General features: G+C 34.6%; 1 long non-coding RNA gene across 1 annotated transcript in view; it reads right to left on the bottom strand.

Annotated features, from left to right (window-relative positions):
• LOC134756713 (uncharacterized) overlaps nt 1–25,491 on the bottom strand; it is a 204,651-nt gene that overhangs the window by 170,040 nt on the left and 9,120 nt on the right. The window contains exon 2 of the long non-coding RNA XR_010129805.1: nt 10,200–10,260. This is a non-coding gene — a long non-coding RNA (uncharacterized lncRNA). The remainder of the gene's footprint in view (nt 1–10,199; nt 10,261–25,491) is intronic.

The following is a 25,491-nucleotide window of genomic DNA, read 5'->3' as shown; positions in this document are numbered from 1 at the left end:
GATCAAATAAATTAGTCATAGAGTAAGTGAATGATGGAAAGAAAGAAAGATGTTTACCTAGTAACTTGTAGGAGGAGAATCTTTCATTTTCTTAATTTTAGCAGTGAAAATGCATATATCAAACCATAAGCTTTCAATAAGCAATTTGCTCACTAATTGAATATAATGGAGGAAAAATATTTTTGACTATGAATCAGCTAGTAGTACAGGTTAAAGATGCAAAATACTAAAAATAGGGAGCCACAACAATAAATGCAAAGCAGAAATAGAAACAATGTTATTTATATATTAACCTAGTTCAAGCTGACTGATGGGTATATTGGATTTATTATACTATTTTATCTACTTCTGCATATGTTAAAAAATTCCCATAACAAAAATTACAAATAAATAGGTATGCTGAGCAGCAGGTATTATTTATGGTATCTGTCATGCTTTGCCTTGGCGATCACAGTCCATGTAGCACAGGAATTATAAAACAAACAAATCAGTCTTAGTGGTATTACAATGTAGGATTACCTTAGACTTCGGTGCTAATATATCATATATTGGTACCATTGTAATTGAAATAATATTGACAGTAAGAAAAGCAAGATAAGGATCTCATGAGAACATATATGAAACCACCAGCCACAGCAGGAGTCCAACTGAAATTATGAAAATTTGATTTCTAACTAGCTATGAAGGAGGGTTGGAAAGATAAAGGAATGACTTAACAGTCCTATCATGGGCATCTGGATGACCCTCTCTGGCCAGTCTGTGATATTCCAAGGGAGACTAAGTGGCTTTCACATTGATTGACAACCAGTATTAATGGGGCCAGCTTGAAGCAAGCTAGTTGATAATCTGTGACATAATGAACTTTTAAAAAGCTAGCTTTTTCAGCTTACCAACCAAAAAAGCCCAAGACCAGATGGATTCACAGCTGAATTACACCAGATATATAATGAAGAATGAATACCATCCCTACTGAAACTATTTCAAAAAATTAAGGAGGGGGCACTCCTTCCCAACTCATTCTATGAGGCCAGCATTATCCTGATACCAAAACCTCACAGAGACGCAACAACAACAAAAAATGTCAGGCCAATATCCTTGATGAACATCGATGTAATAATCCTTAGCAAAATACTGGCAAAGCAAATCTAGCAGCACATCAAAAAGCTAATCCACCACAATAAAGTAGGCTTTATCCCTGGCATGCAAGGTTGGTTCAACATACACAAATCAATAAATGTGATTCATCACATAAACAGAACTAAAAACAAAAAACACATGACCATCCCAATAGATGCAGAAAAGGCTTTTGATAAAATTAAATATCCCTTCATGTTAAAAGTGTTCAATAAGCCAGGCAATCAAGGAATATACCTCAAATCAATAAGAGCTATCTATGACAAACCCATGGCCAGCATCATACTGAACAGACAAAAGCTGAAAGTGTTCTTTGAAAACTGGCACAAGACAAGGATGCCCTCTCTCACCACTCCTGTTCGACATAGTATTGGAAGTTCTGACCAGAACAATCAGGAAAGAGAAAGAAAGAAAAGGCATCCAAATAAAAAGAGAAGAAATCAAAGTATCCCTGTTTGCAGACAACATGATTCTATATCTAGAAAACCCCACAGCCTCTGCCCAGAAGCTCCTTTAACTGATACACAACTTCAGCAAAGTTTCAGGATACAAAATCAATGTACAAAAACCAGTAGCATTCCTATATGCCAAAAACAACCAAGCTAAAACCAAAATCAGGAATGCAATTCCATTCATAATTGCCACAAAAAGAATGAAATACCTAGGAATACAGTTAACCAGGGAGGTGACAGATCTCCACGATGAAAGTTATAAAATGCTGCTTAAAGAAATCAGAGAAGACATAAATAAATGGAAAGACATTCTATGCTCATGATTAAGAAAAATCAATATAGTTAAAATGGCCATACTGCCCAAAGCAATTTGCAGATTCCATGCTATTCCTATCGAACTACCAAAAACAGAAAAAAAAATTAAAATATGGAACCAAAAAGGATCCTGACTAATCAATGCAACACTAAGCAAAAAGAACAAAGCTGGCAGGATCATGTTCCTCAACTTGAAACTATGCTACAGGGCTACAGTAACCAAGACAGTATGGTACTGGTACAAAAACAGATGCATAGACCAATAGACCAGAATACACAGCCAAGAAGTAATCCCACATACCTACAACAAACTGATCTTTTACAAAGCTGACAAAAACAAGCAATGGTGAAAGGACTACCTATTCAATAAATCATGCTGGGATAACTGACTAGCCATATGCAGAAGACTGAAACTGGACCCCTTCCTTATACCATACACAAAAATAAACTCAAGATGAATTAATGATTTAAATGTAAAACCTAAAACTACAAAAACTTTGGAAGATAACCTAGGGAATACCATTCTGTACACAGGACCTGATAAAGATGTCATGATGAAGACGCCAAAAGCAATTGCAACAAAAGCAAAAATTGACAAACGGGATCCAATTAAACTAAACAGCTTTTGCACTGCAACAGAAACTATCAACAGAGTAAACAACCTACAGAATGGGCAAAAAATATTTGCAAACTATGCACCCAACAAAGGTCTAGTATCCAGAGTTTATAAGGAATTTAAGCAAATTTATAAGAAAAAATAAAACAACCTCATTAAAAAGTGGTCAAAGGACATGAAAAGGTACTTTTCTAAAGAAGACATACATGCAGCCAACAAGCATATAAAAAACGCTTAGCATCACTAATCATTACAGAAATTCAAACCAAAACCACAATAAGATATCATCTCACAGAAGTCAGAATGGCTATCACTAAAAAGTCAGAAAAATAACAGATGCTGGTGAGGTTATGGAGAAAAGAGAATGCTTATACACTGTTGGTGGCAGTGTAAATTAGTTCAGCCATTCTGGAAAGTGGTATGCAGAAAAGAACTAAAAGCAGAACAATTATTTGACCAAGCAATCCCATTATTGGGTATATACTAAAGAAAAATAAATAATTCTACCAAAATATATAACATATGCATGCATATGTTAATGGCAGCACTATTCACAATACCAAATACATTGAATCAGACTAAATATCCATCACTTATAGACTGGATAAAGAATATGTGGTACATATACACCATGGAATACTATGCAGCCATAAAAAAGAAAGATCATGTCCTTTGCAGGGACATGGGTAGAGCTAGAGGCCATTATCCTAAACAAACTAATGAAGGAACAGAAGACCTAATACCACATGTTCTTACTTATAAGTCAGAACTACACTGTGAGGACTCATGGACAAAAAGAGGGCAACAATGGACACTGTGGCCTCCTTGGGGGTGGGGGGTTGGGAGGACGGAGATCAGAAAAAAAAAACACCTGTTAGATACTATCCTTAATACCTGGGTGATGAAATAATATGTACACCAAACCCCCGTGACATAAGTTCACCTATATAAAACCTTGCACATGTACCCCAGAACCTAAAATAAAAGTTTTTTAAAAGCTAGCTTTTTCTACCTATTCTCTATACTTCTACTCCCACAATTCTCTTAATTTATTAAAGTGAAAACTATTTTCCCTATTATACACACATGTTGAAGGACCAGTCATCTAAAATGTTATTTAAAACATCAAGCTTTTCAGCCTTTATTTGAAATACCACAATTTTTACCAACATGAAATTTCACAAATTCTCTACTATTTGGCTTACCATCGGATTTTAATTCAGTCTATGAATTAAGCAAATGGCACCTGCTAGTACCTACTGTAACTCAATAGAACAGTATCTTAGAGACCAATCAGGAAAGAAGATAGCAGCTCTTCCAGATATTGGTCCCCAAGGTTCACAGACATCCTGAGCTCGCATGCCTCCCCCAGTCACCACTGTATGCCTTTCTCAGCTTTAAATCTTTATTGGAATAGCTATCCTCTTGTAAGTCAATTTTCCCTTTAAGGCTGCCTTTGATCTCCATTTGGAACAATTACTCCCCTGGATACAAATGATAGGTACCCAGAGAAACACATCTGATCTACACAAAGAATTGCACTCCCTCCACCAATTGTGACAATTCATAAAGATAAATATGCTAATGCCACACTATTTTAGAAAATATTTTTAATGTTATATATATGCTGTTGAAAATGGTTTGGCAATACATGTTCTAAGAAACAAATGTGGTAAGAATAAAAGATGATTAAAGGTTTGTGTTTATGTGTGGGAGACAGCTGCATCAAACTTTATACAACAAATTATAATAGGTTTGATATTAGGAAGATTAATTTTCTGGAGTCATAATAAGAGATTTTTCTCAAGACAGACTTTTCAAATGAGATAGGACTCTAAACCCTAGGAAAGCTCTAAGGGATCCAAATTCTTCCAGCTGAGGGTAGTCTTTTATGTTTCTTATCCCCTTCAAATTGATTCTCCAGTAAGACCTAATGTAATTTTTTAATCCATTTAAAAATGGATACATACTAGACACTTAACTTTGCACAATTTTATTTTCCAATTTCTTAGGAAATAGGTTGGTGCCATGGTGCCTATTCTAAAAGGTCTCTGCTTCTAGTCTCTCCCTGCTCCTGTCTGTCTAGCTAACAGCTGCTGGAAGGAACGAACTTAGTACTTGAATCCTGACACTTCCCTGTTCTTCATGGGCTAATCTCACAATAAGCCTGGCTTTCTGGCCTGTGGAACTCCACAGCTGGGGCAATTTAACATCCAACTATAGGTTCAGCTACATTCCAGACTTTAAACTAATTCCATGCCAAGATGATTTTTTATAAAACCTCACATGAAAAAGATAAAAATATCTCTTCAACAGGACTAGGTTACTGATGTTATTTGGACAGTGAGGACTCCTTAACAAGGCTTTCCACATGCCTTTTATAATCCAGATCATGTTACTGCCTTGCCCTGCACAAAACCTTTGAATCACTCCCCATTGCATTTAAAATTTAACCCAGCCTATTTCTAAGGATTATAAAATGTACTGCATGATTCGCCCTTCTGCTTTTGCTCTTTAACCTCATCTCCACACTGCACACAAAAGCTCACCAAACTTGCCAAACTCCTTTCATCCTTCATAGGCATTGTTAGCTCTGCCTGTGCTCTTTTCATGCTTGATTCTTTCTCTTCAAGTCTCATTTTAAAATATCACCACTTGGACTTCTTTTTCTTGGATCACTGTACCTAAAAATGTATCCTCTTTGGTCATATTACTCTCTAGTGAAGTTCCCTTTTTTCTTCCTTTAAATCAGTTACCATTTCAATTTTCAAGTGTATGTTTCATATCATTTGCTGTCTTAATAACCATTGTATCTTCAGAAACCAGCACATGCCTGAGATCATGTCGAACAGATGAATGAATGAATGAATGAATGAATTCTGAACACCGCAGATGCCAAATATCCACTAACCTAAATATACTGTGCTTCTTCCTCTAAACACGATTTATCTGGTCCATGAAGTTATATTTCTGCCCTATGCAATTAATCATGCCATCAACCTTCAAAACTAAGTCATTATGAGTCTAACATTTAAGTTCCCACGTTGTCAGACCCCTAAACTCTCATGTCTGTCTTGTTTCCTACTATTTCTCAATATAAACTAGGGAGTCCATCTGGGTTAGTCCGCTCCTTCATCAACAAACAGGCCTGGTGGTTTTTGACTACTGACTTACCTCACAGAGATAACCTCTGGCCAGAGTGCACTTCCCTGTCTTTTAACTAATGAGCCCACTGACATAAACCTCAAGTCTCTTCCAAGAAATTCCAAACTAATAAGTGTTCAGTGATCATAGTATTTGTTAACTGTTATGATTTATGTAATGTTGTGCTCCTTTGGATACTTTTCATGTACTACTTTGGATTACTTTATTATTATTATCTTTTAAATGTTTACCTTAAAATGTTATTAAAATAGTCATATCTGCATTGTGTCTCCACAGCTACATTGTCACAACTTGAGAATAATCTGTCCTGTTTGTCTTTGTCTCCCTGAAAATGTCTTATACATTGTAGTTTTAAAATATCCAGTGTTTATGTAATTGATTAATTCACATAAAAAACATTCTGGCAGCCTTAATTGAAAAATCTGTTAAGTATGAAAAGAGAACTTTGTCACTTAACACTTGTCATATACAGTCACATTTTGTATTTGGAAATATTTTGGTTGACTCAAAAATTCTAATGTAATATACAAATTGGCTTTTATTTGGTACTAAATAGCCTTCACACAGGCTTACACACAGACTTTTCGTTTTGTTTCAGAATGTAGAAAAAATAAATTGCTATGTACTATCACAATTAATGAATTGTAAACGGACATAGGGAGTTATTATTATCTTTTAAATGTTTAACTTAAAGTGTTATTAAAATAGGCATATCTGCATTGTCTCCACAGCTACATTGTCACAACTTAAGAATAATCTGTCCTGTTTGTCTCTGTCTCCCTGAAAATGTCTTCTACATTGTAGTTTAAAAATATCCAGCCTCCTTCTACTTCCCCTTTCTTCTCTTTATCCCCTTTCTTTCTTCTTTCTTTCTTTCTTTCCTTCCTTCCTTCCTTCTTTCTTTCTTTCTTTCTTTCTAATATTTGACATCCCACGTAACTAATTCTTGCAGAATTAGAACTAAAAATTCTCTGGGAAACACAAATTAATTAATATGAAGCGAAAAGTTTAGAAAAATGAAACAAAAGAATAAGCAATAAGAAGAAAACAAAACAAATAAGTGGAAACATAAAATGTAGAAGATTAGTAGCACTTGTTACTCCCAGTTTAAACTTGTAGTTTGATGAAAGTGACTTAAAGGTGACCTTTAGAATCACTTAAGTATTTATGTATTTTGATTATTAACAAGCATTTATAAAACGATCATTACTAAGAATAACTGGAGTTGTTTTTTTTTTTCTGATAAATTTGCTTATGTTCCTTCTAGATTCTGGACATTAGCCCTTTGTCAGGTGGATAGATTGCAAAGATTTTCTCCCATTCTGTAGGTCGCCTTTTCGCTCTGATGATAGTTTCTTTTGCTGTGAAGAATCTCTTTAGTTTAATTAGATGTCATCTGTCAATTCTAGCTTTTGTTGCCACTGCTTTTGGTATTTCAGTCATGAAGTCTTCACCCATGCCTATGTCCTGAATGGTATTGCCCAGGTTTTCTTCTAGCATTTTTATGGTCTTAGGCCTTACACTTAAGTCTTTAATCCATCTTGAGTTAATTTTTATATAAGGTGTAAGGAAGGGGTCCAGTTTCAGTTTTCTGCATATGACCAGCCAGTTTTCCCAACACCATTTATTAGAGAATCCTTTCCCCATTGCTTGTTTTTGTCAGGTTTGTCAAAGATCAGATGGTTGTAGATGTGTGGCATTATTTCTGAGGCCTCTGCTCTGTTCCATTGGTCTATATACCTGTTTTGGTACCAGAATCATGCTGTTTTGGTTACTGCAGCCTTGTAGTATAGTTTGAAGTCAGGTAGCATAATGCCTCCAGCTTTGTTCTTTTTGCTTAGAATTGTCTTGGCTCTATTGACTCTTTTTTGGTTCCATATGAAATTTAAAGTAGTTTTTTCTAATTCTGTGAAGAAAGTCAGTGTTAGCTTGATGGGGATAGCATTGAATCTATAAATCACTTTGGGCAGCATGGCCTTTTTCATGATATTGATTGTTCCTATCCATGAGCATGGAATGTTTTTCCATTTGTTTGTGTCCAAAAAACAAACAACCCCATCAAAAAGTGGACAAAGGACATAAACGAACACTTCGCAAAAGAGGACATTTATGTGGCCAAAAAACATATGAAAAAAAAGCTCATCATCACTGGTCATCAGAGAAATGAAAATCAAAACCACAATGAGATACCATGTCATGCCAGTTAGAATAGCGATCATTAAAAAGTCAGGTAACAACACATGCTAGAGAGGATGTGGAGAAATAGGAATGCTTTTACACTGTTGGAGGGAGTGTAAATTAATTCATCCATTGTGGAAGATGGTGTGGCGATTCCTCAAGGATCTAGAACCAGAGATACCATTTGACCCAATAATCTCATTACTCAGTATACACCCAAAGGATTATAAATCATTCTACTATAAAAACACATGCACACGTATGTTTACTGCAGCACTATTCACCATAGCAAAGACTTGGAACCAACCCAAATGCCCATCAATGATAGACTGGATAAAGAAAATGTGGCACATATACACCATGGAATACTATGCAGCCATAAAAAAGGATGAGTTCATGTCCTTTGCAGAGACATGGATGAAACTGGAAACCATCATTCTCAGAAAACTAACACAGGAACAGAAAACTGAACACCACAGGTTCTCACTCATAAGTGGGAGTTGAACAATGAGAAGACATGGACACAGAGAGGGGAACATCACACACCAGGGCCTGTTGGCGGTGGGGGGTAGGGGAGGGATAGCATTAGGAGAAATACCTAATGCAGATGACAGGTTGATGGATGCAGCAAAACACCATGACACGTGTATACCTATATAATAAACCTGCACATTCTGTGCGTGTATCCCAGAACTTAAAGTATAATAAAAAAAACTAAAAAATAACAAAAAGAATAACTGGGAAAAAACATTAAAAGTTTATGATGGAACTTCACTTTCAATAATGGTGGAGCAACAGAGACCATATTTATCTTCAATCTTGTTTTTGCTCGTTTATTTGGTTTTATCCTTACTGCTTATCCTTTTGTTTCATCCCGAAATGATAAAACTGTTTCCAAGTAACTTAGCCACATCTCAGAAAAAAGCTATAGACTACTCACAGGAATACAAAAATATTCAGCACCCAAAAATATAAAATTAAGATTTTGGTGTCATATCAAAAATTATTAGATATTCAAAGGATTAGAAAACTACAACCAACAGTGAGGAGAAAAATTCATCAAATGAAGCCAATATGGAACTCATAAATATTGTACAATTAGCAGACAAGGATATGAAAACTCTTGTAACTATATTCTTTATATTCAAAAAACTGGAGAAAATGATAGAAATGTTTTATAAAGGCAAGAATAATATAAAAACAGAACAAAATTTAACTTCCAGAGATGAAAAATGAAATGTCTAGTTGAAAGATACACTGATTGAGATAAATAATATATCAGACATTAGAATAACGCACTTGAAAAGACAGCAATAAAAACTTTCGAAAATAAAACAGAGAGAAGGAAGACTTAAAGACAACACTAGAGAGCTGTGAAACAAATTGAAGCAGTCTAATGTATGTGTAATTGTAGTTCTTGATGAAGATAATAGAGGGAAGGGGAAATGAAAAATATTTGAAAAAATAAAATTTCAAAATTTATGAAAATTATAAGCCCACAGATCCAAGAAGCTTGTTAAACATTAGCATTGACCATATATTTATCAACAGAAACAATGCAAATGAGAATACAGTAGAGTAATATCTTAAAGCACTGAAAGAAAAAAACTCAGCAACATAGAATTATATACCCAACAAAATTATTTTTTGAAATGAAGGTGAAAGAAGACTTTTTTAGAAATATAAAAGGTAAAAGAATTTGTCAGCATAAGATTGAAGAAATCTTACAAGAAACCCTTAAGATGAAAGAAAGATCATACCAGATGGAACTTTGGGTCTGCACCGAGAATAGAGTATTGGAAATGGTAACTGGGTAGGCAAATGCATGTGATTTTTTCTCGCTATTGAAATCTCTTTAAAGGATAACAGATTGTTTAAACAAATTATAACAATGTAGTGTGGACTTTATACTATGTGCAGAAATAAAATGTATAATAATAACATACAGGCCCAGAGGGGAGAAAGGGAAGTATATTATTACAAGGTTCTTATACTACATGTGAATTTGTATGTCACTTTAAGGTAGACTATATTATTACATATGTACACTGTAAACATAAAAGCAATAATCAAAAATAACAAAATAATTGATTGAAGCTAAAAAGCTATTAGAGGAGATAAGAAGGAATAACCATAATCTTATAAGTAATTCAAAGAAGGCAAAAAAAAGGAGAAAATGTAAGGCAAGAACGAATAAAACAAATATAATATTAATTGCAAGATAAATTTTAATTTTAAATAATAACATTAAATGTAATAGATTTAAAATTCCAATTAAAAGGCAGAGATTATCAGATTTGATTTTTTCAAAAAAAAAAGGCACAACTTAATATAACTACCTCAGATGTTTATGTACCTAGTAACAAAGGTCCAAAATTTTTGAAGCAAAATCTGATAGAACTGCAAGGGAAAAAAGACAAATCTACAATTATTGTTTGAAATTTCAAGAAAACATAGGCATAAATATTTGTGACCTTGGGTTAGAAAAATATTTCTTACGTATAATACACAAAATAAAAAATATGATAAATTTGACTTTATAAAACTTAAATAAAAGAATCTCTGAAAGAAACTATTGAAAGAATGAAGTGACAATCCTTAGAAAGGGAGAAGAAAATTTTTACGAATCACATATCTGACAAAGGATTCATATTCAGAGTATCTAAATCACTCTCAAAATCTGATAACAAGAAAATAAGTCATTTTTCAACTGAGCAAAATATTTGAATAGACATTTCAGCAAAAAAGATAAACAGCAAAAAGCACATAAGATGCTCAACAATATTAATTATTAAGGAGATATAAATTAAAACCACAGTGAGATAGTGCGACACACCTATTAGTATGGCTAACTCTAAATATTGACCAAAGAAGGTTTGTGTGGATGTGAAAGATCTATCAGCGCTATACACTGCTAGTGAAAATGTAAAACAGTACAGCCACTTTAAAACCTGTTGGACAGGTTCTTAATAAACTAAATATATACCTATCTAATGATCCAGTCATTATGCTTTTAGGTATTTACCCAAAAGAATGAAACTGTATGTACATGAAAGTTTTTGGCAGCCATATTTGCAATACTCCAAGCTGGAAACAACATAAATGTCCATTAATAAGTGGAATGGACAAATTTAGTATACTCATACAATGAAATTGACTCAGCAGTATAAAGCAGTAAACTACTGAAACATGCAACAACATGGAGTGAAAGAAACTAGACTACATCCCCCCCACAAAACAAAGAGAGAATATACTGTAATTTGATGCATGGAAAACTTATAGATCATTGCTCCAATCTGAAACCTTACTTCCCCAGAAATGATCACCAGTGCTTCGGAAAATAGCTAAACTCTTTAGAGGTTAAAACAAGAAATAAAACATAGATCTCCTTATTACTAAGTCAGTGTTTATATTAATTCAGTAGATGCTCTGTATCGTTTAACATTTCATTTCTGAGGAAATTTCATACTATTATGTAACTTTTTAGATTCCCTCTGTGAAAAATGTATGTCTTCATGGATACTCATAGGAGGTTAAAAATAATGGTACTTTTAGCTAACATAAATGTCACAAAGTTTTTAGTACAAGAATAATATGTTGAATCTATCTATCATAGTTATGCCCGTTTGAATTAAGAATAATATGGAATTGCATACAACCCATTGAAATGACATTCTAACACAAAAGTTACACAAATAAATATAATGAAAGACAGAAAACCATGAATAACCAACAGAAGTGGAAGTAATTATCAGAGTTTAAAAGAGGGACAGAGAATTTTAAGTTGGAGAAAGTAAGAATGATTGAATGGAAGAGATATTTCATACTGGCCTATATAGTATATTTAAATACTTTATTTTAAAAATATGACATACTATTATGAGAAAACCTGGAAAAGAAGTAGAAAGAAACATACCTGAATACTCACTGCATAGTCATATTAGTGATTTCTCTGTAGTTTCTTGTTATACAATTGTTTTTACATTATTAGAGAATTAAGAGGCATATACTGGTAATTACAAATAAGATATAATTTCTGAAAGTAAAGTTAATGTATAGCATGCTTATTGTACAACATTCAGAAAAATGCAGAAATTAAACAGCACAAAAAGTATCCCAAATCTCCATCTACACAATAATATCAGGTAACATTTTGGTATATATTGCCATATTTTTTGTTTCCTGTATTTTTTACCAAATTTGTTAAATGCGTTATCTTGTATTAGATATATTAACGTATACATAATTAGCAAAGAAGCATTCACAGGTGAAGGAGAACGTTTAAAAAGGCTTACTGATAACATCTTAAATCTGAAATCACTTGGATTGTTCCAATATTATAATTTGTATTAATTTATATTACTTATTGAATACTCAACTTGTGCAGCCACTATTCTAAATGCTTTATAAACTAATTAAATTATTATAAATGTTAATAGATCAGAAAACTGTGGCATAAAGATGGATAAAACTATATTTGTATTCCTTGGTAATAAAAATGTTCAATATATATGTTTATGCAATTTTACTTCATGAAAGGGCATTATTGAATTTATCCATTTTATGACAAAATAGACACAATTTTTCATTTTTATGATCCTATTGTGTAAATAGTTTAGACTTTTGGGGGGTGAGACAGAATATCTCTGGTCATTGTTTTAAATGATTATCAAATATAGGAAGAAATTCCACCTGAATTGTGTTGATAAATGGTTAAGAATGATAACTAATTTGTATTATGGTTATCTCCAGTGCTCATTAAAAAGTGATATTCAGAATATTTCTCATTATTAGTGAATAGGAGAAGATTCCATACTGGGCTATCAAAGTCACACTAGGTTTTGGGAAATTATTCAAGGTACATTCTAAAACCCATAAACTCACCATCTTACCATAGAAAATGCTAACGCTAATGCATTACCATTGCTCAGGACAGAGAATCAGGGCATGTACTATAGGCTTTTACCAAACAGAAAGTTCCAACTCTTCCAATTCCTCTACTTTGTACCCAATGGTTACCTGGTTTTAGTTTATCTCTGAAAGTGTGGCAAGTAGAACAAGGAAGTAGAATAATTAATGCTATTCATTATTCTACTTTCTTTTCTATTTTGCCTATTACTTTTCATTTCATTCTATTGTAAACGTTTTCTTCTTAATATTTTCTTTCCTTATGGTTATTTATGCCTTATTTTAACCTCCATGCCTTGTTTTCTGATCAGAGTTCCATACAAGTGTCTCAATAAGTCTTCCGATTTCTGTGATTGTTTTCAAAGTTCAGCGCTTGTACTCTAAGGCCTTTGTTTCCTTTAGAATTCTTCAAGCTAGTGCTATTTTCTTTTGTTGTATACTTGTGTTTGTTTATTTGCTTTAATTTTTAATTGGCACATAATAATTGTACATATTTATGGGGTGCATAATATTTTGGTACTTGTATACGATGTGTATGATCAAATCAGGGTAAGTTAGCATCTTCATCACCTATTTGTGCTTGGAACATTCAAAATGCTACCCTACAGACACTCAAAAATATACAATAAATTATTGCTACTATAGTCACCCCACAGTGCTATATTCTTTCTATCTAGAATTTATTCTTCCTATGTAGCTATAATTTCGTATCTGTCGACCAACTTCTCCCTATCCTCCCCATTCCCCTACCCTCTTTAGCCTTTAGCAACCACTATTCTACTCTCTACTTCTATGAGATCATCTTTTTGAGATTGTAGGACATTATATTAAATGAAACAAACCAGGCACAGAAAGATAAATAATGCATGTTTTTATTCATATATTCTGTAATATTTTTATTGATTTTATTGGTTCAACTTTGTTTACACATTTTTTAGAAGGTAGGTCTATAGATCTTGTGATTGGACCCCTACATTACCACATGAATGTAAGGAGAGTAAACTCTCACATCATCTTTCTTTCACTTGCAGAGGATAATCTGGACACCCTGCACCTAAGGATGCATTTTGATCAATAGATGTAAAAAGCATTATTTCAAAATTTCAACTGTTTACCTGTGTAACCAGAGTATACCTACCAAAGGCAGAAAATGCTGTCATTTAAAATAGGATTGTTAAACATCCCCATTTCATAAGCACCCATGGACCTCTGGATATAGTATAAAGGCAGATATTGACTAGGAGGCATAATGATGTAAGGTGTTATCACTTTTGCAAGGGTATAGGCATATTTTGTTAAACTTAGAGAATGATTTTTAATATTTATGCAGATACTGTGATTTTCTTTAAACTAAGATTTGTTCTTTGGAGAGAGACAGTGTGTGTGTGGGCACACACGCCAGGTATGTTGCTATGTTGCTGCGTGTATATCTGTGTGTGTGGCAGCATGCACACATGCAGTCATAAGTGAGGTCTGTGTTTCAGACGTTCATTAGCTGATGAACATTCATTACATGCCAAACAGCATATCTGTACTTTATACTAGTAGTGAATCTGGATGGACTTGGACTATCAAAGCCTCCCTGAAATTCCACAGGTGCTCCTCCTCCATTTTCTATATATTTTTGCTACACCAAATGCTAATTTTACAAAATGAGCTGCTAGGTGTTATTTTGTCTTAGACATTGCATTTGAAATAGTAGATGGCATCAAGCCTTAAAAGCAAGATATTAGGAGGGAGTAAAGACTAACCCTAAAAAAGTTTGAAGAAGGAAGTCCTCAGAGACGGGAGGACACACGCTAATGACTCAATATGTCTATACAGAGCACGCTATCATGCTGTGTTTAAAATATGTTGTGCTTTCCCTAGTGATAGAATTTTTAAAATTTCCCCTCTATCTTGTATTATAATTCATTTTGTTTACTTTCAGTCCTACAACAGAATTTAATATGCCTACTCCCTTATATACAAGAATGGTTAAAAAATTAAGGAGAATAGGAAAGGTTAAGAATGGCTCCCCTGACTTTCATGCACCTGCTGAGGTTCGTGTAGAGATACCAGCGCTGTATCATGCCCAGGTGTTCCAGGTTGTGATTTGCAATAAAAGTCACTTGTAGAGAAGGGATACACAGGAGATTTTTGGGTAATGAGGCAAAGGTAATATCATGAGCCACCAGGTAAGCAATAAGGCCATGCTTTCATAAATATACTAAAACGAGGTAACCATTTGGTACAAAGTGGAGGAGTGGCAAGAGCTGGAACTTTCTCTTTGGTAAGAGCCCCTAGTACATGCCCATATGATCTGTCCTGAGTGATGCTAATGCATTAGCATTAGCATTTTCTATAGTAAGACGGTAAGTTTATGGGTATTAGAATGTGTCTTGAATAATTTCCCAATACCTAGTGTGGCTTTGCTATATCAGTGTGGGATCTTCTGCTCTTCCAGATGAATGGCTTCTTAATAGTCTCAGTGGACCCAATCTATTAAAACTAAAATCTTGAGAATATTCTTCCACCAATGTTCTTCCTATCTTAGTTATGGCAGATCTTAACTTGAGAGGATAGTCACAGATCAGCAGATGGAGACTAAGATCAGTCCCTACTTCCAATTTTCTGCTACTGTTTTTTTTTTCTAGAAGTATGATATCCAAATGATTATAAGCGTAGAGAAAGGATATTTTGGCTGTGTTAAAAAGAACCTTCAGGGAACAGAAGGATGATAGCTGACTTTCCAGTCTGTTACAGACCTTATTTTGCTGGACAAAGACAGGTTTACTCAGTACAACTGTAGCAGAGTCTACTAATTGTTGCCATTGCCCTTCCATTGGTCTTGAATTTAGTGAAATCATTTTCCTGATTTGGAGGGTGGCTCAAATGTTATCCCTAATTTGGAAGTGCTGATTATGTTTTTATCTTTTTTTAAAATTAGAAAGCTGTGAGAATATTACACGTAAGATGGAATACGAACCTACGCTAGAACTTCAGGAAAGTGAACAGAAGCAGGCAGATGGGGTAGAAACATAATTTAACAAATGGAAAAGCAGAATCTATGAGACTTAATATGTATCAGATATAACCATGAATGACCAAAAATAAAAATTTAAAAAGGAAAAATGCCACCATGATTTCAAGCCTAAGAATCTGAGAGAAATCTGATTGCCATTAATGGAATAAGAAAGTCAAGAAGATTTGTTTCAGAAGTAAGCAACAAATAATAAAGCTGTAAAAAATGATTTTGCAAAGCTAATTCTAAATTATCTGCAAATTATTCCAAAGTCAGGGTAAGGTAGAAGATTTTTTACTGTAATAACTAACCTCATTGGGCTGTAGTTGCTTCAAAACTATGGAATTAAGGAATAATTTAAAGCTATATATATTAGTTCAATCTGTCATCCCTATATCTAAACTATTTCTATATTATTTTTTAAATACAATGGAAACATTCAACCAAAAAGCAAAACTGGACAAATCTCCACCTGACATCCTTCCTTAAGTCCACATTGCTTTAGATAGATATTTGACAAAGCCCCAAGCAATAGAGGTCATGCCACCAAATGTGAAAGAACCTCATTTCCTTTCTATATTTTCCCATTGTTCTTATGTGGTAGAATTCATGTATGTTCCAAATATTATTTTGTTATGATCTTCTTGTAGTAAAACAACTACTTGCTAGGAAAGTCATCTTTAAAACATTTAGATATGCATAAAAATATTACAAACCCAGTTTTAGAGAAAAGTACACATGTGATTTTCCAAGGTATATTTCTGGGTAACCTGTGGCTGAATTTTGAGAAATCCAGGCAAAATAATGCTGTACTGCTGTAAAAATTATCTAATATTTTAATAGCAGGAATCACCAGCAGATTGCTATTTAAAAGAACCATTCTAGGATTCAGCAATATTGATACCATGTCTAATTCTGCAGTCTTCTTAAGAGTGAAGTAACTTACAGACCTAAGACATTACTTTCTTGATATCACTTCTTTGGTAATACAATATGGTCAATTTTCACAAAATTATTTACATTCCCTTTTAAAAATAAAGTATAGGAAAGAAATTCAACTGAATGAAGACATATTTATGCCAACAGAAATGTTTTTCAATGGAGGCATCAAAGATAGTACAATATTTAGGAGAACTTTACTGTTAAAAAATTATTCATTTAAAATAATGATCTGACAGTCTTCAAATCAGAATACCTATGTTTAAACTCTTGCTCTATGTTTTTGGGATACTTTTATTTAGCTTCTTGGAAACTTAGTTTTCTCATGCATAAAATGAAAACTATATAAACTTGTTCACTGTACTTTCATATATAGCCCAAATTCATTGAATCGGCCTCTTTTTCCACTCTCATCTAGTCTCTACAGCACCATTATATTTTGTGTGGATTCCCATGATAGCTTCTTAACTAGTCTCTCTGCTTCTGTATTTGCCATGTCTGTTCCTTTCCTGCAGTTTCCACCTTCTATATAGCAGCCAGTATGAATTTTTCAAAAATACAAATGAGATCTATTCCCTTCCCTGTGCAAACCATCCAATCGTTTTGCATTACATTTAAACTGACTCTCCTTGCTCTGACTTACTATCTGACCTTACTCTGACTTACCTCTCTGACCTTATCACTTAACTATGCTTCAACCACACAGGATGAAGCATTCAACCACACAGGTTGAAGCATTCAACCACACAGGTTGAAGCATTCAACCACACAGGTTGAAGCATTCAACCACACAGGTTGAAGCATTCAACCACACAGGTTGAAGCATTCAACCACACAGGTTGAAGCATTCAACCACACAGGTTGAAGCATTCAACCACACAGGTTGAAGCATTCAACCACACAGGTTGAAGCATTCAACCTGTTCCTGGTATTACTTTCAGTTCCTGGAATTTCACTCTTATTCTAGGGTCGTGGCACATAATATTCTTCCTGCTTGGAGTGCTCTTGGAGTGTTTCCAAGTCTGGCTTTTTCGCAGCTCAACTATCACCTCGTCCATATGCCTTTCCATACTCCTCAATCTGTAATCATCTTTAGCTTTCTTCAACCCCAGGAATTACCTAACATGTTACTTTGTATTTTTTTCTTTATAAAACTTACCATAACCTAAAAATGTTAACATGTTCGTTTGCTTGTTTATTGATTGTTTCTTTCCACTAGAATCTAACTCCTTCTGAACAACTATCTTATCTAGCTTATTTAAGTAGCTATTTATGGAATAATCTACACTCCCAGAATCTCGAGCAGAGGCATAAACATAATATATGCTGAAAAAATATCTGTTAAATGAATACTTAAAGTGCCACTGTAAAGATAATGTATGTAAAATTACCTAGAGTGGGAAAAGGAAGAGGTGAAACTCACATTGCGTCTAACGGCAGGATGTTGTTGAGAAGATCATTATGTGATCTAGTTTTGAGAGCTCTGCTCTAAATTATGAGAATATTTACTTTAGACTCGTAACTGTTTTGTTTAGATCACATAGCTAAGAGTAGTCTGACTGGTATGGTTTCCTAGCATGTTTAGAAATATCTTTATGATTCTACGCTTTGTATCTTCATCCCATTCTCATTTTCAATCCTGTGTCCACTTTGCACCAATCCATATTTTTCTCTCTCTCGCTTTAATTGTATGTTATTTGTAATATTTTATGTGGTTTTGTAAGCCATCTTCTTTCTGGAACAGAAAGTACAAACCAAATATTTCAATATTGTAGTTAATATTCAGTTAACACAAGTTGAATCTGAATTTTAATGTGGAAATATAGTAAGAATACAGAAAATCTAATCTACTTTTTGCCTTACACAAAGGAGGCATTCAAAATCATGTTTATCTGATTTGATCAAATCTTCTAGGGCTTATAATTTAAATAACCATATATTCATTCTAAACCTATTTGGTGAATATGCATGATACCTGCATGATTACTTGTTAGATGTCAAGAGGAAATAATCACAAATTAGCCCTCTTACTCTTCATATCTGAGCATAATATCAGCAGACAGGTGAGACTTAAATGCAAATACTTTAATATAGGATACAGATTATTCTTGGCAACACCCAGCCTCAGCATGCTTTCCATTTCTGAAGCTTCTCTCCAAGAGATAAGTCTCAATCAGTTGCTGTGCTGGTACTAGAGGACACAGCTACCATGACAGTGGCTGATTGGTCTGCATCGTTTTTCAGTCCAAAGTTAGTCTATCTGTACCATAGGTTGACCAGTTCTTTATGGTGGTCTGTTGATAAAGCTCTGGTGGAAGGAGTAAAGGATGACTAACTTGGTCATTCAGATCTTCTCTCTGGATGAGTTTGAATTTGAAACAAATATAAAGTAGTGATACTGACAGTCAAAGGACACAGAGAGAACATGAATCAGAGAGAGTAGCCATGACCTCAAAGAGAGAGCACAGACTGAAATCAGAAAGGTTCTGGGAATGAGACATCAACCAGATACTCATATTACAAGAACAACTTTCTCCTAATATTTCTCAACATCTTAGCTCCCTGAGATTGTGGAGGAACTTTCAGGTTTACACAAATGCTTGCTAAATAAACAAAACTTCTTTTTCCCAATAAATTCTCATTTCTTCAGGGATCCAAGAATGCCTCTTTTCATTGCACCCAAATGGGTTAACTAATATAGGGATATTCCATCCAACTGACATACACAGAAGTGAAAATGTAACTTGACTAGAATATAGCAAAAGAGTACACACATTGTAACTGCACCTACCAACTCCAACTGAATAATAAACTGCCCTTGCAAAGAGATTTGCTTTCCCTAAAGCCATGAAAATCCTGCAAAGATGTGTAAAAGAACAGATTCTAAAACTAAAACAGACTTTAGATGTTGCCAAATCTAATTTCCCCCACAGTTCACGAGTCCTATCTGAACCAAAGCTGTTTTAGTCTAAACACTTATGCCCTCCCAAAATTAATGCATTGAAACCACATCACCAATGTGATAGTATTAAGAGGTGCAGCCTTTGGGAGGTGATTAGGTTATTAGGGCTCTACCTCGATGAATGGAATTACAGCAGATCCCTGAATAATGTCCATTCACTGAATATTATTTTGTTATAACATTGATGAGAACATTGGGTTTTCTCCAGGTACTCTGGCTCTCTACCACATGCCAAAGGCACATTAAGTCATCAGGTAAAAGAAGTGGGTAGATAATCATCTTACTTGTTTTCACTAACCTTCTTAAATGTATGTCTAGCTCACATTTATTTCAATACTTAATATTAGAAGCATTTTGATCTTTATTTTGAAGTTGGGTAATGTTTTGTAACCAGGAATAGGCTATAGGAACTTACCTCTTTTTTATATTAATTAGCCTGTGGGAAACTGGTTTCATTATATGTCATTTTGCTTAAAGATGCAGTTTCCAAGGACCTACGGATGATGCTAAGTGAGGACTTACTGTAGTACCTTTGTAAAAGAGATCCCAGAGAAGTGCCTACCTGCTACTGCCTTCCACTCTGTGAGAACACAGCAAAAAGGCTCTATCAATGAACCAGGAAACAGGCTTTCGACAGATACCAAGTCTGCTTGCACTTTGACCTTGAACTTTTCAGCCTCCAGAGCTTTTCTGTTGTTTATGTCATCTGGCTTACAGTATTTGCTACGGAAGGGCAAATAGTTTAAGACCTTAGTAGATGATCATTCTCTCGGCTTAAGTACTAAATTTTCAGGGACAATTTTACTATATTAATGTGGTAACCCCTTGAATTGTGTGAAAAAGCACAGCTACATGCTAATTGTGAGAAAGCTTTTCCTTATACTGTGCTAAAACTTGTGTTCCTGAAATGTATTTAAATCAGTCTTTGACTACTGGAAGAACAAAGACTACTCCCTTACAGGAAAACTGTTCTAATTTTTGAAGATAAATAAAAATTTCCCATGATTTCTTACTTCTATAAAATAAACAGTCCCATTCCCTCCAGTAACCATTCCTCAAATAATATAATTCCCTAATCACTCATCATCCTGTTACACTCTGCTGCTCTGCTGCTTGCTGACTGATTTATCACTGTGTAGAGCCAAACAAAGTTGAGATAATTGTATACATATCCATATCCATATTAAGAAACTTTCAAACACACTAGTTTATTCTATGAGAAGTAAAATTTCCAATTAAATTTGTCAAACATGCAATGTACATCTACATACTCCACAGTGGACATCATTCAACACACTAAGATATTCAAATCTTTGTGGTTGTTTGCAAAGAAATTACAACAAGTTTAGAGAATAACAAACACTTCATTTCACAGTCATTACCTCTCCAGGATCCCTTTTATATCTCTATCATCTCTATAGGTTATGTCACTTTACTCAAGAGAAAATAAACAGTAGACAGTATTCAATAAGAAAGCAACAAATTTGGTTTAAATAGATCAGGAAACACTAAAATTTTCATAAAAGTATGGCAGGAGCATTCCAAATTTCTCCCGAGGATTAGTGAGCCTACTCAACATTTTTCTTGGTTTTAATTTAGGCAATATTCCCATTAGATAGTTTACCTAATTAGGGCATTTGTTTAAAGTCAATAATGTTCATTCAATAAAAATTCCAATAAAAGTACATTAGATTTTTTATGTTAACAATGCACACTTTATATAGCTAGTGTTATTAAAAGTTATACTGGAAGTATCACAATCCAATTCTGTTTCAAACAGCAAAATTACTTTTATTCATAATTATTCAGTAAAGAACTATAAATGTACAGATCACTTACTTAGCAGACTGTGCACTTGGCTGTTGTGACAGAAGAGTCAGTGCAAACTTTCTCAAAATCAAATTAAGATATGGTTTGCTTGTTAGATCAAAAACTCAGAGGATAGTTCTTTGTCTCCCTTAGGACCATGGCATAAAATGTACAAACCTATAGTAGCATTTTAAATAGCACAACTATACTGGGATATTTCCAAATATGCACATTTTGGGCATCGAGATGTTATCCAAATATATGATGCTATATTTAACTTTTCATGTGAATATTTTAATAGCAAGACAGGTAATGACATGCCTAGTTCTTTACTGTAAGGTCTTGTGCTTCAGTTTTGATTAGGTCTAATCTTACAACTCATGTATTTATATTTACATATAAATTATATACATTTACTACTTAATATTCCATTACAAAAAAGTAAAAAGAGCAAAGAAATATAGAAATTTTTAAAAATGAGATAAATGCGTATTTGAGTTTTGTATATTAATAGCACGTGGTTTCTTGTCCTTACAGTTGGTGAGCACATTGTGATCATGCAGTGTGACAGCCTATACCATGCTTGATTATATTAACATCTCATTTATTCCTCCCTTGGCTTGAAAGGGCTTTTATACTAGGAGTAGAAGTACCATCTCTGCCATTTTCCTTCTGTTTAATTGTGTGATATTTTTCTTCCCTTCCATCTTCCCCAAGGGTTTCTTTGCACAGACTTATTCTGGGAAAGTTAGTTTAATCAAAACCTGATAGTATATTCCATACATCTATTTTACTAAGCTGATGTTAAGCCACAGCAGAATCTAAGGCACAGAGAGTAAACAAGGACATGAAGGCACATCTGGATTGAGGTCAATGAAACTTTATTTTAATAAATTCTCAAGGTGTGTCTTGGTTTTCAGACCGCATTTTGAGTCTGATTGATTCAGACTCTGAAATCAATCAAGACTTTAGACTAAATGTTATCCAGCATATAAACAGAACCAAAGACAAAAACCACATGATTATCTCAATAGATGCAGAAAAGGCCTTTGACAAAATTCAACAACCCTTCATGCTAAAAACTCTCAATAAATTAGGGATTGATGGGACGTATCTTAAAATAATAAGAGCTATCTATGACAAACCCACAGCCAATATCATACTGAATGGGCAAAAACTGGAAGCTTTCCCTTTGAAAACTGGCACAAGACAGGGATGCCCTCTCTCACCACTCCTATTCAACATAGTGTTGGAAGTTCTGGCCAGGGCAATTAGGAAGGAGAAGGAAATAAAGGGTATTCAATTAGGAAAAGAGGAAGTCAAATTGTCCCTGTTTGCAGATGACATGATTGTATATCTAGAAAACCCCATTGTCTCAGCCCAAAATCTCCTTAAGCTGATAAGCAACTTCAGCAAAGTCTCAGGATACAAAATCAATGTGCAAAAATCACAAGCATTCTTATACACCAATAACAGACAAACAGAGAGCCAAATCATGAGTGAACTCCCATTCACAATTGCTTCAAAGAGAATAAAATACCTAGGAATCCAACTTACAAGGGACGTGAAGGACCTCTTCAAGGAGAACTACAAACCACTGATCAATGAAATAAAAGAGGATACAAACAAATGGAAGAACATTCCATGCTCATGGGTAGGAGGAATCAATATCATGAAAATGGCCATACTGCCCAAGGTAATTTATAGATTCAATGCCATCCCCATCAAGCTACCAATGACTTTCTTCACAGAATTGGAAAAAACTACTTTAAAGTTCATATGGAACCAAAAAAGAGCCCGCATTGACAAGTCAATACTAAGCCAAAAGAACAAAGCTGGAGGCATCATGCTACCTGACTTCAAACTATACTACAAGGCTCCAGTAACCAAAACAGCATGGTACTGGTATCAAAACAGAGATATAGATCAATGGAACAGAACAGAGCCCTCAGAAATAATGCCACATATCTACAACTATCTGATCTTTGACAAACCTGAGAAACACAAACAATGGGGAAAGGATTCCCTATTTAATAAATGGTGCTGGGAAAACTGGCTAGCCATATGTAGAAAGCTGAAACTGGATCCCTTCCTTACACCTTATACAAAAATTAATTCAAGATGGATTAAAGACTTAAACGTTAGACCTAAAACCATAAAAACCCTAGAAGAAAACCTAGGCAATACTGTTCAGGACATAGGCATGGGCAAGGACTTCATGTCTAAAACACCAAAAGCAATGGCAACAAAGCCAAAATTGACAAATGGGATCTAATTAAACTAAAGAGCTTCTGCACAGCAAAAGAAACTACCATCAGAGTGAATAGGCAACCTACACAATGGGAGAAAATTTTCGCAACCTACTCATCTGACAAAGGGCAAATATCCAGAATCTACAATGAACTCAAACAAATTTACAAGAAAAAAACAAACAACCCCATCAAAAAGTGGGCGAAGGACATGAACACACACTTCTCAAAAGAAGACATTTATGCAGCCAAAAAACACATGAAAAAATGTTCATCATCACTGGCCATCAGAGAAATGCAAATCAAAACCACAATGAGATACCATCTCATACCAGTTAGAATGGCAATCATTAAAAAGTCAGGAAACAACAGGTGCTGGAGAGGATGTGGAGAAATAGGAACACTTTTACACTGTTGGTGGGACTGGAAACTAGTTCAACCCTTGTGGAAGTCAGTGTGGCGATTCCTCAGGGATCTAGAACTAGAAATACCATTTGACCCAGCAATCCCATTTCTGGGTATATACCCAAAGGACTATAAATCATGCTGCTATAAAGACACATGCACACGTGTGTTTATTGCGGCACTATTCACAATAGCAAAGACTTGGAACCAACCCAAGTGTGCAACAATGATAGACTGGATTAAGAAAATGTGGCACATATACACCATGGAATACTATGCAGCCATAAAAAATGATGAGTTCATGTCTTTTGTAGGGACATGGATGAAATTGGAAATCATCATTATCAGTAAAATATCGCAAGGACAAAAAAGCAAACACCGCATGTTCTCATTCATAGGTGGGAATTGAACAGTGAGGACACATGGACACAGGAAGGGGAACATCACACTCTGGGGACTGTTGTGGGGTGGGGGTAGGGGGGAGGGATAGCATTAGGAGATATATCTAATGCTAAATGACAAGTTAATGGATGCAGCACACCAGCATGGCACATGTATACATATGTAACTAACCTGCACATTGTGCACATGTACCCTAAAACTTAAAGTATAATAATAATAATAATAATAATAATAATAAAAGACTTTAGACTAACTTAAAAATCTCCATGTGAGTACTTAGGTATCTCAGCACCAGGAAACACTGCTTATAGTCTTGTGCTGATTTCACTTTTCAATAGCAAATAAGTGGACATCTTTTCCTTTCCACACAAAGGCAAAAATATATATCTCAGTCTAATAAGCAACTCTCCTTAAGTTTGCTCACCACCTTCATTCTGTCCTCCTTCATGCTGACCATAGTCTGTCTAGCAGCTGCATATTAGCTATTACCTACGTGCTGTATTCTCTGTCACCTCCACTTGCTGAATTTCCACAATGCTAACACACTGTCTGAATCCCACCTATTGAAGTAAACAAAAAGACCTACTACAATTTGGGTTTCTGATGTGTGTGAGACATGGTTTTAGGCAATTTATATTAATTATCTCAATTTCTGGTTCTTGGAAATGGAAGACCCTACAGCTCCTGTTTTTGTCCTATAGAATGGCAGCTGCCATATAAAGAAGTTTAGGTTATATAGTCACAGATAAAGACCCCTGGAAAATAAGAGGAAGGAGACCACGTGGAAAATAACTACATCCCCAGACAAGATTGAGCCTATTTGGCAACCCAGAAAGAGAGAAGCCAAGTGCATTTTTGGTTATATGAGATGAGGCACCAGACATATGAGTGAGGCCATCTTGGATGCTCTGGTCCCCAGTGAAGTCATTTCATGTGACACCATGTGGAGCAAA

Source organism: Gorilla gorilla, chromosome 12 (assembly GCF_029281585.2).
Source record: "Gorilla gorilla gorilla isolate KB3781 chromosome 12, NHGRI_mGorGor1-v2.1_pri, whole genome shotgun sequence".
Taxonomy (NCBI): Eukaryota; Metazoa; Chordata; class Mammalia; order Primates; family Hominidae; genus Gorilla; species Gorilla gorilla.
Note: the sequence above shows the minus strand (reverse complement) of the source record. Positions and strands in the feature narration are given on the sequence as shown.